At 31.6% G+C, this 14,716-nt stretch overlaps 1 protein-coding gene across 1 annotated transcript in view; it reads left to right on the top strand.

Annotated features, from left to right (window-relative positions):
- The first annotated feature begins 9,987 nt into the window (after window positions 1–9,987).
- The window catches only part of LOC140445292 (D-2-hydroxyglutarate dehydrogenase, mitochondrial-like), a 210,977-nt gene continuing 206,248 nt past the window's right edge, over window positions 9,988–14,716 (top strand). The window contains exon 1 of the mRNA XM_072537230.1: window positions 9,988–10,290. The gene's annotated coding sequence lies outside the window, so the exon portion shown is untranslated. The remainder of the gene's footprint in view (window positions 10,291–14,716) is intronic.

Here is a 14,716-nt window from a genome sequence, read left to right as displayed (position 1 = left end):
TAAATGATTTCTTTTTAACCTTTATGTTACTAACATTTTTTTTACACGTAGATTACGTAAAACGTATACCTGTACCTATATAAGTTCAAAATGGTTTTATTATTTTAATATTATTTTTATGATGAACTGCATCGCAACCCCAACAGCCAACAGGCAAATGACCTGGAACTTACCTAACTAAATCTCTTCTTCTTTTTATGTAGACATAACTCTGTTTTTCAATGTGCCTCCAGTAAGTTGTCATTCCATCGTTTTCGTGGTCTTTCTACTGATCGTCTTCCTATTGAGGGAACCATCTCTTGCCGTCTTTGCTACTCTATTTGTCATTCGGCTTATACGATCGTTCTATTCTACTCTTCTTTTTATTAATATAGCTTAGAGAAAAATTATAACGGCTCACCTGACGGAAATCTTCGTGAAAAACAACACATTCGTTCGTGATTCGTTATGTAGTCTCGAACAGAATAACGGCGGCTCCGCCACGAACGGCATCATTTCTCCATCGAAATGATGTCAGCATATGATTAAATCCGACCAAAAAAAAGAAGTTCTAGAAAAAGTTTCCGTTATACCTTAAGGATCGTTTGAACAACACAAATTTAATGTTTACATTATTTGAAACAAACAAAGTTGACATAAAATGACTTCTGAATTAAATAAAACAAAAAATTACAAATTTTTTGGATTCTTAGAAAACACTCCAAATTGCTGATACATTGAATTCTTGGGAGACTTCAAATCTTCGAAAACTCGAAACATTTATTTCTACACTTTGTAAACGAAGTAACTTTGCATATGCAAAAGAGGTCACAGTTTGTTCTTATATTCCCAAAAAGAATAAATCGGTGGTGTTGCTGTCACCAATATACAAGACTCCAAAAATATAAAACACATTGCGATATAAGAAAAAATTCTGTATTACAATACAACCAAAGTAAGTATATATATATATATATATATATATATATATATATTATAATCCTAACTCTCCTAGACCCGCGCTACTATAATTTCAAAGGTAGTAGAAAATTACTTTACAAAAAGTGCTATAGAAGTCTTGTAGGTACATCAACTATTGCTACTACATAACAAGTTCAAAAAGGGCCACAACGAAACGCTTTTCGCACAAACAGCGAATGACAAGAAAAAGTTGCAAATTCTATTCAAAGCCAGTGTGTGATCAATATTCAATAACCAACATGCAACCATTGTATTAAAATTGAGCTGTGCATTAGAATTGGTGTACTTATAATAAAAAAAGGAATAGTTCACATAAACTTGTTTTAATTCAATTCAATCTATACTATACCAAGTTACATCTGTACTTTTTTAGTAATTCACGTCCATAAAAAATATCATCCAAGATTTTTGCAACTTTGGACCAAATGAAAAAGTCTAAAAATGTTTATTCAAATCTGTTTTATATTATTTTGAGTTCTCCTAAGAAATCAGTCACCTAGATCATTTTTAAAGACCAAATAAATAGAAACTAAACAGCTATAGTTAAATGCGTACCTTCTCAGTAATATAAAGGTTAAACAGGAAAAAAGGTCCAAGCATAACATTTCTTAATAATCCCTTAACCGAGGCTTACCTATGGTGTGTCCATAGTCAATTTAATATTTTTAAACGATTGAAGGAAATACAAAAAGTGTTATGGAAGTTAATGATGTATTGGAATCTATTCTCACAGCTTTGACCAGAAGAAAAGAGAAACGGTTCTGATCATTTAATGTAAAATCCATTTTCAAGCGTAGGCAGTATTATGCAACAAGACAAAATTAACTTCTGAACTGAATTTAATGACTTTTATGAAACTTGCATACAGTATCTGGAAAGACGGAGTGTACCGTTGTCTGCTTTTTTTAAGTTTAAATGGCTGGTTTTGAAGGAGATCCCCAATTGGGAACAAACTGAAGAAATTATTTGTTACTTCAACGTAGAAAGTACCGACATAAATGATACTTTGGCTACTTGATCAACTGACACCCTTAGTGGATAGTGTAGATAAAAAAATTAAAGAATGAACTGATGGAGATAAAAAAAAACCATCTTAGTGTCACGAAAAATGATTTTGATTTTTTAAAACGCATACCAGGCCAGAATAGCACTTTGGAATTTTGAATATATGCTAGTATCTGTTTGGGATCCCTGTGCATAATGGTAATACTGAAAGAATCTTTTCACTCATGAACATTAATGTACGGACGAAAGGAACAAGATGGGAGTAGATACGCTTTCTGCAATATTGCAGGTACTCTACAATTTTAAAATGGATTGTTCTAGTTTTTACCACTTTATTTTAGATAAGAAAGAGGTTTTAAAATTAGTTGGAACAAACGAAAAATATCTCCAATTCAAATCCTAAACATTTTTAACATAACTTTGACTCACAATTTTAATTATCTTGTTAAAGTATGTTTTGAAGTATGTATTAATAAATAAGTATTCGCTACAAAATTGTTGTTTTTATTTACTATACGTCTCACAGTTTAAATTACATATATTCACAGGTAAATTGAAAAATATTTATAGGTCTCAAATTAACTAAAAGAGCATGTTTCAATGATACGTCTAAAAGGAAGTCTCTCTTGCCCCATTTTAGGTGGAGGGTATCGTCCCCAAGCTCTCTTTGGTTGTTTTCCGTCTTTTTAAGTTTATGATTTGGTCACCGTATCGTAGTAGTGATTTCTGCGATCTCTTGTGACCGTACTCCAAAATTTTTCAGTGGTTTTTAACCCTATTTGATTTAATTGATGGATTCGATCGTTACTTGATGGAAATTCATTTTATGTGACAAAACACTGAAAACTTTGTTTTCAAAAACTTCCACAAAATTTATTATAAAAACTTATCCTTATATTAAAGAAACAAGCACTTATCACTACAGATGTTTCGGCTGATTGCCTTTCTCAAGTGATCTATTTTTGGCATGTGTTTATAATTTATAGTCTTTAATGAAATAGGTTGAGAGGGGAGAACTGTTTGTCTCAAGTTGGTCATTCAGAATTATATTTGTGTTTTTTAATTTGTTAATTTCCATAGATTCTTAAGGCCTTTATTTTGAATGTGAATAATTTTAAATTCGTCATTAAAAGAATGATTATGATCTAGATCTAGAAGGTGAAGTGCGTATGTAGAATCTGTTTTTCTATTATTGAAAGCCCTTTTATGTTCTGCTATTCGTTTATTAAAATTTCTTTTCATTGAAATGGCTGTTTTATTCTCTTTGTAACAGGAATTTTTGGTTTCACTACACACATCTGTAATAGATTTTGCAATTATACTTTTTTCGATATTGTTGGCAGTGGTGAAGTAGCATTAAACAAAACTGCTAACAATATCGAAAAAAGTATAATTGCAAAATCTATTACAGATGTGTGTAGTGAAACCAAAAATTCCTGTTACAAAGAGAATAAAACAGCCATTTCAATTAAAAATTAATCAATAGAAAACAACATAGTGTTTACAAAAGCAGACAAAGGTAACACTACTATTGCTATAGATAAAATAGAATATAATAACAAAACAATAGAATTTTTAAATAATCAAAATATTGAAACGTTACACAAAGATCCGATAGAAAAGTATCAAAAACAAATTAAGCTAGCGTTAGAAAATTCAAAATCGATAGTAAATCCAACGGAACAGAAATACCTCTAGAGCATAAAACCACAGCCTCCTAAATTATACTCTTTTATTAAACTACACAAACCGGATTACCCAATAAGACCTGTAGTTTCTTTTTAGACAGCTCCGTCATATAAACTTTCAAAAAAACTGTTAGAGATTATTTTAGAACACACTAAATGTTCACCTAAATTTACCATAAAAAATACAATAGAACTAGGTTATAAAATACAACATTTTCAATTACCTAACAACTCCAGATTAATTTCATTTGACGTAAAAAATCTATTTCCTAGTATTCCTCCTACAGAAACTTTTATTCTAGTAAAAAACCTTTTAGACCAAAATAGTACAAATCCAATCATTACATCTGAAATTTTACATCTTCTTGAAATTTGCATAAACCAGGACTACTTTGAATTTAATAATCAAATATATACAAATAACAGTGCAGGACTTATAATGGGCAATCCTCTAAGCCCATTACTATCAGATATTTTTATGGATCATCTAGAGACAAAGATTTCAAAACATCCCATATTCAAACAGTTTTTATATTGATGGAGATACGTAGACGACGTACTGGTATGTTTCACAGGAACTAACAGGCATCTCGACCCATTTTTATCGTATATTAATTCACTCCATAGTCATATTGAATTTACAATAGACAAACATGACTTCTCCATATTTCATAAGACTACCCATACCGACACGAACATTACACAATTCATCATCCCATCCCACACAACATAAACTGGCTGCCTATCATAGTATCTTACATAGATTAACAGAAATTCCGATGTCAAAATACAACTTCGAGACAGAATTAAATATCATTAAGCAAATAGCAGTAAACAATGGATACAACGTACAAACAATTAATAAACTTTTAAATCAAAAACTACACAAGAAAGCCCTGAAATTAGTATTTCCACCACCAGAGAAAAAAACCCAGTACCTGCTGCTCGATTACATATACAGGCAAAATATCAACAAAAATAGCCAAACACATAAAAAAGAAAGGAATAACACCAGCTTTCAGAACAAATAACAACTTAGGCAAAAATATTAAAAACAACAAGAGCCAAAGTAAAAAGCACTTACACAGTGGTGTATATGTTACGAGCAATGTCCGAAATTGGACAATCTTAGCATTGTACAGAAAATCTTGTCCACTTCTAGCATTGTACCCCTTTACTGTACAATCTCCGAAATATATATAATCGGCGGACTTTGTATAAAAGAATTGCTGTACAATGTTCGAATTTCAATAAGTAGCCATAAGTCAAAGTTTGAGATAATATATCAGATATCGATTCATATCGATTTTTACGATTATTCCCCATTTGTTATTAACCACAAACAAACATCAATCCATAATTAATCAGCGTTTTTGACTTTTGGATTCGTACAATTAAATTATTTTAAATTATCATACATATCTCTTGAAAATCTAAGATGTTTTACAAACATCTTCCCTATATTATAGTAATGTATCTATCTCTTGAAGCTTTGAAATGTTTCACTAACAATATCTCTATTGTAGAACAATTTCTTCTTCGATTCGATTTTTCAATTTTTGATTTGGTGTGTAGCTTGTCAATAATAATCGATTCGAACCGATGAGCGTTTCGACAATTATTTTGATTATTTCGGACATTGTACAGTTTGGGGGTACAATGCTAGAAGTGGACAATAATTTGTGTACAATGTTAGGATTGTCCAATTTCGGGCTTTGCTCGTAACATATACAAACTTAAATGTGGCGACTGCCCAAAAACTTACATCGGTCAAACTGGTACAAATTTTAATAAACGAATAGCAGAACATAAAAGGGCTTTCAATAATAGAAAAACAGATTCTACATACGCACTTCACCTTCTAGATCATAATCATTCTTTTAATGACGAATTTAAAGTTCTTCACATTCAAAATAAAGGCCTTAAACTATCTTTGTTAGAATCTACGGAAATTAACAAATTAAAAAACACAAATATAATTCTGAATGACCAACTTGAGACAAACAGTTCTCCCCTCCTCAACCTATTTCATTAAAGACTATAAAGTGTAAACGTATGCCAAAAATAGATCACTTGAGAAAGGCAATCAGCCGAAACAGCTGTAGTGATAAGAGTTTATAATAAATTTTGTGGAAGTTTTTGAAAACAAAGTTTTCAGTGTTTTACTGTTGCCTATTTGATTTCTTTATCATTGTTATATATAAAGTTATCTATAAAATTCTGTAGTTATTTTTTAATGATAGTATTAAACTTTAAAACTTCAGATCTGTTCTCCAGAAATATTCTATTATTTTTGATGGACCTTTGTTGAACCATCCTATAAAGCACATTTTCTCACACGCCAACAATGAAAAAAGAGATCTACAACCTTAATAACATTCCTAAGCTCGACTTAGTATTTTTTATAACCGCATACTTTACATTTTACTTCGGTATTACAGCAAAACTTGAGTGTTATCACGCACTGCTATCAATGGTATAGATTTAGCGTGCAATTTTTAACAATTTATTCGTGCTTGCGGAGCCTAAATGATATCAGCAACGTGCTACAATGAAATATGAGTTGTATGAGAACTAAGATTCGTTAACACAAGTAGTACTGGGAGTATAATAAATTTTAGTGCATAATGTACTGTGTATTATACCATAAATGGATAAAAAGCATCATTTGATTATTAAAACTATATTTTAAGAAACATTCTATTGTTTGCAAATTTATTACAACTTTGAAACACATGTTTCAGTTTTAAAAGAATTTCAATTAATTATATATTTTATATGGGGTTAAACCACAACTGATCGTAACGCGAAAACACTAAAGAATTTAAAGAAACTTGGAAAACATATTTTGAAAAACTACTGACCGAAAACTCTCACAATGATGATGTAGAATACACAGAACATGAGCTAGCGGAACAGGCAGAAAATGAAGAGAATGAAATAACAAAACCGGCAACGATAGAAGAGGTTGAAAGGGCAATTAACCTGCAGAAAAATAACACGGCCCCTGGATGTGATATAATACCCGCAGAATTGTTCAAATTGGGAGGAAGAGAAATAACGAAAAGGATATGTGAATCAGTGGGAAGAGAAAGAAGAGAAGAGAATCAGTGGGAAGAAAAAACTTCCTGTATTGAAACTATCCAGTATTTAACATAATTTTAATTACCACTGTATGGAGCAATCCATCACTGATAAATATTGATACAAAATTTATTGAAGGCAACTATCAGAGGACAGAAAATAAATATTTATTTTTTGGACATATCCGGTTTTTAGACATTATTATTTTAGGATTATTTATTATGATATCAACAATACAACACAAAATACCATTTGGACATATCCGGTTTTTAGACATTATTATTTTAGGATTATTTATTATGATATCAACAATACAACACAAAATACCAAGATAAAAAGGAATAAATCAAAGTTTTTCGGATTCATCTTCACCTTTTGCAGTTGGCCATGTAAATAAGGAATCATAAAATATCTTGCATCCAGGAATGTTCCCATCCAATTAGGGTGCAAATTTCAATAGATGTTCTAATTTCTTTTTCTTAATCGGAACTCTGACTTGAGGATAGGCCAAGTTAACAGGTAGTGACTCTAGTTTGGTGCGTGTAGAAACATGAATTGTATGGTGAACAATTCCATCAATAAATTCATGAGCAACAATTTGACCTTTTGCCTGAGAGTTACAAGAAAAGTGCATGAACTTGCTGATAGAAAAAGAAACTTTTTGTTCTTTGGGCATATGCCTGCCTACCTAGTGATCCGTGTGATAAAACATTTCTTTTGTAAGATCTAGTTCACCAGGACTTATAATCTTCGATAATACTATTATCATTCTCGATCAGATGGACAGTGAAACTTCTTTTAGTACTAGCAGTTATAATGAGTTCTACATACTCTTTTAATGTGTAAATCCTATCAGCCTTTTTTATTATTGTCTTTGCTACAGCAAAGTTACGGTCACACGGCATGAATGAGTGACTACGAATAGGGTAGTACGAGTACATAGTAGGATTTAGGCAGAGAAGATCAACCATTGACCAACTATTTACGGTTAAACAGGCCTTAAGCAAAGCCTGGGAACATGGCCGATGTCTATAATATTTTCGTCGACTTTAAACAGGCATATGACTCAATAAACAGGGCACACTGATACAAAATATTCGTGAATTTGAAATACTCCGGCTAAATTAGCTAGGCTCATCCGAATGACGATGTCCGACACAGTTGCTCAGGTACAGATACAACATGAGATGACAGACCCATTTCAAATAACACAAGGATTAAAACAGGGTGATGGGCTGGCACCAACATTGTTTAATTTAGCACTGGAATACGTAATGAGAAAAACATCAGAAGGTAGTTATCAATAAATCAGTCCAACTGGCAGCATATGTAGACGACATAAATATCATGGCAGAACCAAAGTAACAGGTGAGAATACGTATACGGAACTTAAATCAGGGAACTTAGACACGGGAAACTTGGCAGTGGGCACAGTATTGACCCTAATGTAGCATCACAAAAAGTACAAAATCATTTAAAACACTTACAAAGCTTGCTTAAGCGATGGTTTCCAACACTTATGGATGATGAAGAAGCAGCAATTGAACCATTAGTTGACATCAGCGGTGTGAGTTTTTCTGACTTTATTCAAGTGGATGAAGATGTTGCTGTCTCAGGTTCACTAACCGATGGCGAAATTTTATCTGCGACAGATATGAATGAAAAAAGTAACGATGAAGATGAGTACGATACATCAGAACCTTTGGCAGAGGTGTCAGTTAAGGAAGCAAGATCCTCATTCGATACCTTACAAACCTTCTGTCTACAAAACGAAAGTGATGAAAAAGCAATTGAGGCACTTTTTCTCTTAAAAAAAATTATTGAGCAGTCTGAGCAGCAACAATGTGCTTTGAAGCAAACCATTATAATACAGTTTTTTCAAAAGATTGATTAATTCACATTATGAATACATATTATTATATGTATGTACACGAATGTACCTCTAAACTTTTGTCATCGTTATAGAATAGCAGTTAATCAGAACTGAGATAAGAACGATCTTTATCTCAGTATGTCCGCCTTCGCGACTTCAATGGGTAGGCCATGTATAAAGGAAGGAAGAAAACAGGTTTCGCAAAAAACTGTTAAATGCAACAATGCAGGGAAAGAGACCTATTATAAGACCGAGAAAGCAATGGGAGGAAGATATGGACAAGGACGCTAGGAATCTCCTTGCCAGTCGATCATAGAGGAGAATGGCTACTGATCATAACGGATGGAGATGTTTGATGAGGGAGGCCAGGGCTCGAATTAGGCTGTAGAGCCATAGCATAGGATGAGGATGGGAAAGATCTTAACCTGTGTTTATAACTTCCTGCGGGTGGTAATACCAATTTGACAGTTGACTTACTTGGCCTCTATCTTACAGACATTAAGCAATATTTTGAGTGAAATTCTGTGGGTGTCGCTTATACAGTATGATGCCAAAGTATGGAATAAATTTATTATTTCAGAAACAGACGACTTCACCGCAGGCGAAACAGATGATTTTGGGTGCGTCCAATAAATCACGAAGTAGAATGTACCAAAACATTTGAAAAGATTACAAAAAGCTGAGAAACGATATGATAGTAAGATTTTTATACCTTCGGACGTTTTCTTTCCACAAAATTAATCAATAAAACGTTGTCTATGGTTAAAGATTCCTCTGTCCAAACTTACACTAGCGACTTCAGAAGTCAATTGAATATTGTTGTATTATGTTTAATTTTTTAGCCTGTTTCATTATGTATGCTGAACAAAGTATGCATCTGAACCCTGGGTAATGACGTAAGGAGATTTCTCTAGGATCTAAGCTAGCAAAATAAGAAGTCTCATAAGGGTAAAAGTAGATTTTATATCCAGAGTAATGAAGAGCTAACACAAAAGTTGAATATATTTAGTCGATCAATGAGATAATGAAGAACGGCATTCAATAACATATAAACAGAATGGTTGAAAATGGTACAGAAAGATACTCTAAATTCCTTTGAGAATCCCACCTCCTATACTTTGCACCACACTATACCTAATAAACAATATATTAAAATTGGATAATCTATAATCCAGTAATTTAATTTAATAATTTATAGGAAAATAATAAAATAACTCACGTATTCAAATACTAACAGTTACTATTTAAGCCAACTATTTTGATTAATGCCCCAAACATGAAAGAGAACGAGAACAAAAGAAATAATTTACACTCCTACTATTACGATTACGTGTTTGGCAACACCGCCGCGTTGTTCGGAGCAAACAAAACCCGAGACCCGAGTAACAGTCCCGCCATACAACTTAACTTAGTTACAAATTCGGCGAAATACATCCGTATTTATCGAAGTACGAGCAATGTGATTACAAAATGCGATTGCAAACTTGCGTGATGAACTGACGGTTTTCTCAATTCACAACAAAAATAACTTGCAACTGTAAACTTGGCGTGTTTTGGTGCTGTTAAGTTCTCCACGATAGTGAGGTTATGTGTGTACTGTGTAGTTGTTTAGATTGATTAAGTTTGTGTTGTGAAAACTAAGTTATTCCTCGAATAGAGAGAAAGGATATTGAATACTTGGTAGGTAGATTTCGAATCAATAAATCGGCTAAATATGTGTTGACTCCTTATTTGTATCTCACCCTTATGACCTTTAACAGTTTTAGAACAAGGCCTTTCTGTTCAGTTTCGATAGAAAATACAGTCTTATCTATTTTATTGTATAATAAATATATTCAAATCAATTATAAAGTAGCGTTCAGTATGTATTTTATTAATTATTTTTGAAAATTATGCTTAGTCTTAACGGAGATATGCAACCAGGCATACCTTAACAAAAGCAAATTAGTCTCTTGTATTAAATTATTTTTTAGGTGAAAGATAGCGTTAATTATGCTAATTGCTATGTTCATATTCAGATAATTAACATAGATTATCGATAATATGTTTGTATCTCATGATACCGTTATACTTGAATAGTTATATTTAAAGAATGTGTTGATGTCTGAATCTAAAAAAGCCAATTTACTCAAGACAACTACTTACTGGTAAAAATTTTGCAATTAAATTTCTTCAAAAAATCTAAAAATATGGATAAAGGTACACACGGTATGAATTTAGGAACATTGTGAATTGTGATCATTATAATACAAAAACAAACTACAATCAAAAAAGCTCATCACGAAACCTAATAATTCCATGACATGATTATGAACAATTATTCTTCAATCTTTCTTATTGTTTGTTTTTCATTTCATTGTGTATTCTGTCTTCAGTAACTTCAGTTACAAAAGCAAATGACATAAGAAGGTTCGTTATATTTATATTGCATTATTCTGTGATAAAATTTAATTCTGGGTACTACCGAGACACGGTTATCATATCATGAAATACAGTTTTAGATCATCGATGTAGTCGTTTCTCTTTTTTTTTTCAATTGAAAGTAAAACAAAATCATTGCTCGAGAATGCCACGACGTTACATGTTTTTATGATTATTGTTTTCTGTACAATGATACTGTAATAAAATGGTATTGATAAAAAGAGGATTTTAAGAGACATATTAGCAATCATGAGAAAATTTTATTAGTCAAATTCAAAATAAATTGAATTGAATTGAATAAATCAATCAATGAGAGCAAAAATAGGATATTACATCCGATTTTTATCCTAATGCATCGATTTTGATGAAATTTTGGGAATAGGCTCTACCATTGTTTAAAATTAAACAATGAGTCTACTTACCTCCCAATTCAAAGTCTACCTTGTGCTGATATATGCTTATTATTTTTTAGGGGTAATAATATCTAACCCGTATTTACAAAATTGAATAAAACTAGTTGTAACATAAATCAAAGTACTTTTTAGATTTTAATAGCGTTTGATAGTTTGATGAAATTAAATAAAGGACTTTTTATACTTTAAGACATTATTGTTGATAGGCTGAATAATTTAACCCTTATAGCTCATCCCCCTTGACCATAAAATGTGTAAAAAGTGATTTATTAATATTTTTAAATAATTTAATATCTAATTTACTTAAGTACTTACTTAATTAAATTTATATAAGTATTTTGGGTCAATGTTATTTTTCATTTTTCAACCCCCAAAAAACAACCCCTATCTTTATAAAAAAAAATAAATTTGAACATATAATTTATTTATCGCTTTATTTACATGACATTGATACTTTTTTGTCATTTACAATAAAAATATCTTTTTGTAATTGTACATCCCTTAAGACCCCTCATGATGGAAAATATAAAAGTAGAGAAAAAAATTATCTTTGCAGAAAAAAAAATAATAAAATTTATACAAAGATGTATAGAAAAATATGTAAAAAATTTTAGACATTTAAAGAAAAACAGTCAGTCACTCATGTCACTAACTTATTCCAACTGTATCACTGTCGCCACTGTCATCTGTTCCTTCCTCATCTTTGATCTTTCTGCAGGTACATGACGCACTGCATCCTTTTTGGAGTTGCAAAAAATTATTTCTATTAATTCCTGCAGCGCAGGTGATTTATGCATTTTTGTAGGCTGCAAATATGCATTAGCATTATTCCATCCCCAATCAATTGGAGTGAGAGCTTTATCACCTAGCCAAATTTAAATTTGGTAATAAGCTTTCTTATGTGCTTGTCTCTAATGTGTCGAAAAAAAAGTTGTTTGGATTTTTTACAATAACTGTTAATTTTAAAGATACAGTATAAATTCCAAAAATATTTGAAAGGAAATTTGGAGGACTATAAAATCACATTGATCACATGAATTCAAAATATTTAGTTTTTAAAAGGTAAAGGGTTAAAGGGCGCAAGAAAGGTGGTAGGTATCTCAGAGTACGTAGTAGTAGTGGCTACTGTAAAGAAAAAATCAAAATTTTTGTCAACAAAAAAAAACATTTTTGTACTGGATCATTTTTTTTTCGTATCTCTTTTCGAAATTTTAAAAGTGATGCACGCTTTATAATTTGATCTTATTTTTTCAAAAATCATGCATTTTAAACCAGTTCAACTTTTTGAGCATAAAATAACACTAAAATAAAAGATATTGTAGAAGGAAAACGATGTATTTAAATTGTTACTGCTCATTTCTTCTTAAAATATGCAGTTTGAAGGCAATCGACACTTAACAGTGCTCATTTTAAAGGTCTTTTCAAGCACTATAAAAATACCCGTAAAATTGATAATTTTTCTGCTATTTCAAGCTGAATGCACAGATTCGAGCATTCACAAAAAAGTCTCTGTTCACCTACCTTATCTCTCTTTGTTTTTCATAAGCTACAAAATTGTTTCTTACAAAAAACCGTCTAACAAGAGGTCATTTTTCAATGAAAATAACAAATTTTAAATCACAAATAACTCAAAAAGTATCGAGTTTTCAAAAAACAAATTAGAGAATATTGTTTGCTTAGAATTAGGTCTTCTAAGGACGCCCTGGGTTATTTTGACCAAAAAATTTCTACCTCCGAGAAGGGGTGGGAAGCACCCCCTAGATAAAAGCATATTTTGGCATAGGGTAGACTTTGATTCTTAAGTCATTCTATTTACTGTGAAAATATCAAGTAAATTGATGCATTAGGACGGAATTCGGAACCAAATACCCTCTGGACTGACTGGACTAAAATGACACAAATTATTTGAAATTATGAAAGAAAGGATACTTACATATTCTCTTATGTAGCGAAATGAGATTGCTCAGAAGAGTGAAAGATTTGCAAGACTCGATAGATAGAGAAATAAGGACGTCAGAAGAGAATTGAATATACAGGGTGGTCCTTAAATAATTGTAAAAAAAGAAGCAGTAGATTCTACACTTTAAAATATTACGATTTCAACCAACTTGCTTTAATAAAATGTTGATATTAAGAAAGATACAGGGTGTTAAAAATTTAATTTTTCGCTATAACTTGTGTGTTTGTGAACATTTATTTATGTATAAAAATTTATAACTGGTGGCTTTTGAGTATGAGGAATTATAATTTGATGCATACTTTAATGTAGCTAATAGGGGACGCCACATACGTGGTATAAATTTGCGCTAACTTTGTTGATCTTTAAATTAGCGCTATTTTTGTCAAAAAATATTAACGATTCATTATTAAAAAAAAAGATATACCTGTTAAGTAATAACTTCAAAACTTAACAGTTTTCGAGATAGTCGCATTTTAAAAATCAGCTGCATAATAATTCTTAGTTGTGATATTTGTGCGCTAAAGCACTGAATACATGTGGATAACATAATTAATAGTTTATTCTTATAAACAGAGCTCAAAGATGGGTATTTAACACCACAAAATGCTTTGTTACGGCTGCTAAATGTTTTTTATTTGAAGCCAGTTTTGATGTCATCATTAGCCAACCCCAATCTTATTTAATGTATTACTGGAAATCTTAACATAGTAGGCTGATGTCACGAGTGATTTTGACAACTAAAATAAGGCTTGTTTCGATTAATCAATGACTTTTGTAATATCTAAGTATCTAGTTTATTTTGGTTTAAGTAATAAAGAAAAGCCTAAAATGCTGAGCGTAATTTTTCTAATATCGATATGAGAGATATTCTTGTTATTTATTGTCAGCGATATTTTAACGGGCGTGCAGCGGAAAAGGAATATTTAAGCAGATACCCAAAAAGGCTGCAACCTAATCCCCAATCACTTAAACATATATTCGGAATTTAGGTGAAAATAGTTTATTTTGTCCTAAACGTGACAACTTATGCCGACGCAAAATCATTACGCCTGATCAAGCAGATGAAGTAATGGTTCGCGTTGACGATGATTCTCCAGTAAGTATACGACGTTTATCTTCAGCGTTAGGAATCAGCAAAACTTTAGTTTTGAAAATCCTACACCGTGAGTGTTTTCACCCTTACCATTTTACAACTGTGGAAAATCTATTGCCAGCAGATTTACCTTTAACATGCAGATTTGAAGAAGAAATTTACGGACGAAGTTGCATTTACACCCCGTGGTGTTTTAATTTAAGGAACAATCATTTCTAG

The sequence above is a fragment of the Diabrotica undecimpunctata genome, chromosome 7 (assembly GCF_040954645.1).
Source record: "Diabrotica undecimpunctata isolate CICGRU chromosome 7, icDiaUnde3, whole genome shotgun sequence".
Lineage (NCBI taxonomy): Eukaryota > Metazoa > Arthropoda > Insecta > Coleoptera > Chrysomelidae > Diabrotica > Diabrotica undecimpunctata.
This window is presented reverse-complemented; position numbering and strand designations above follow the sequence as displayed.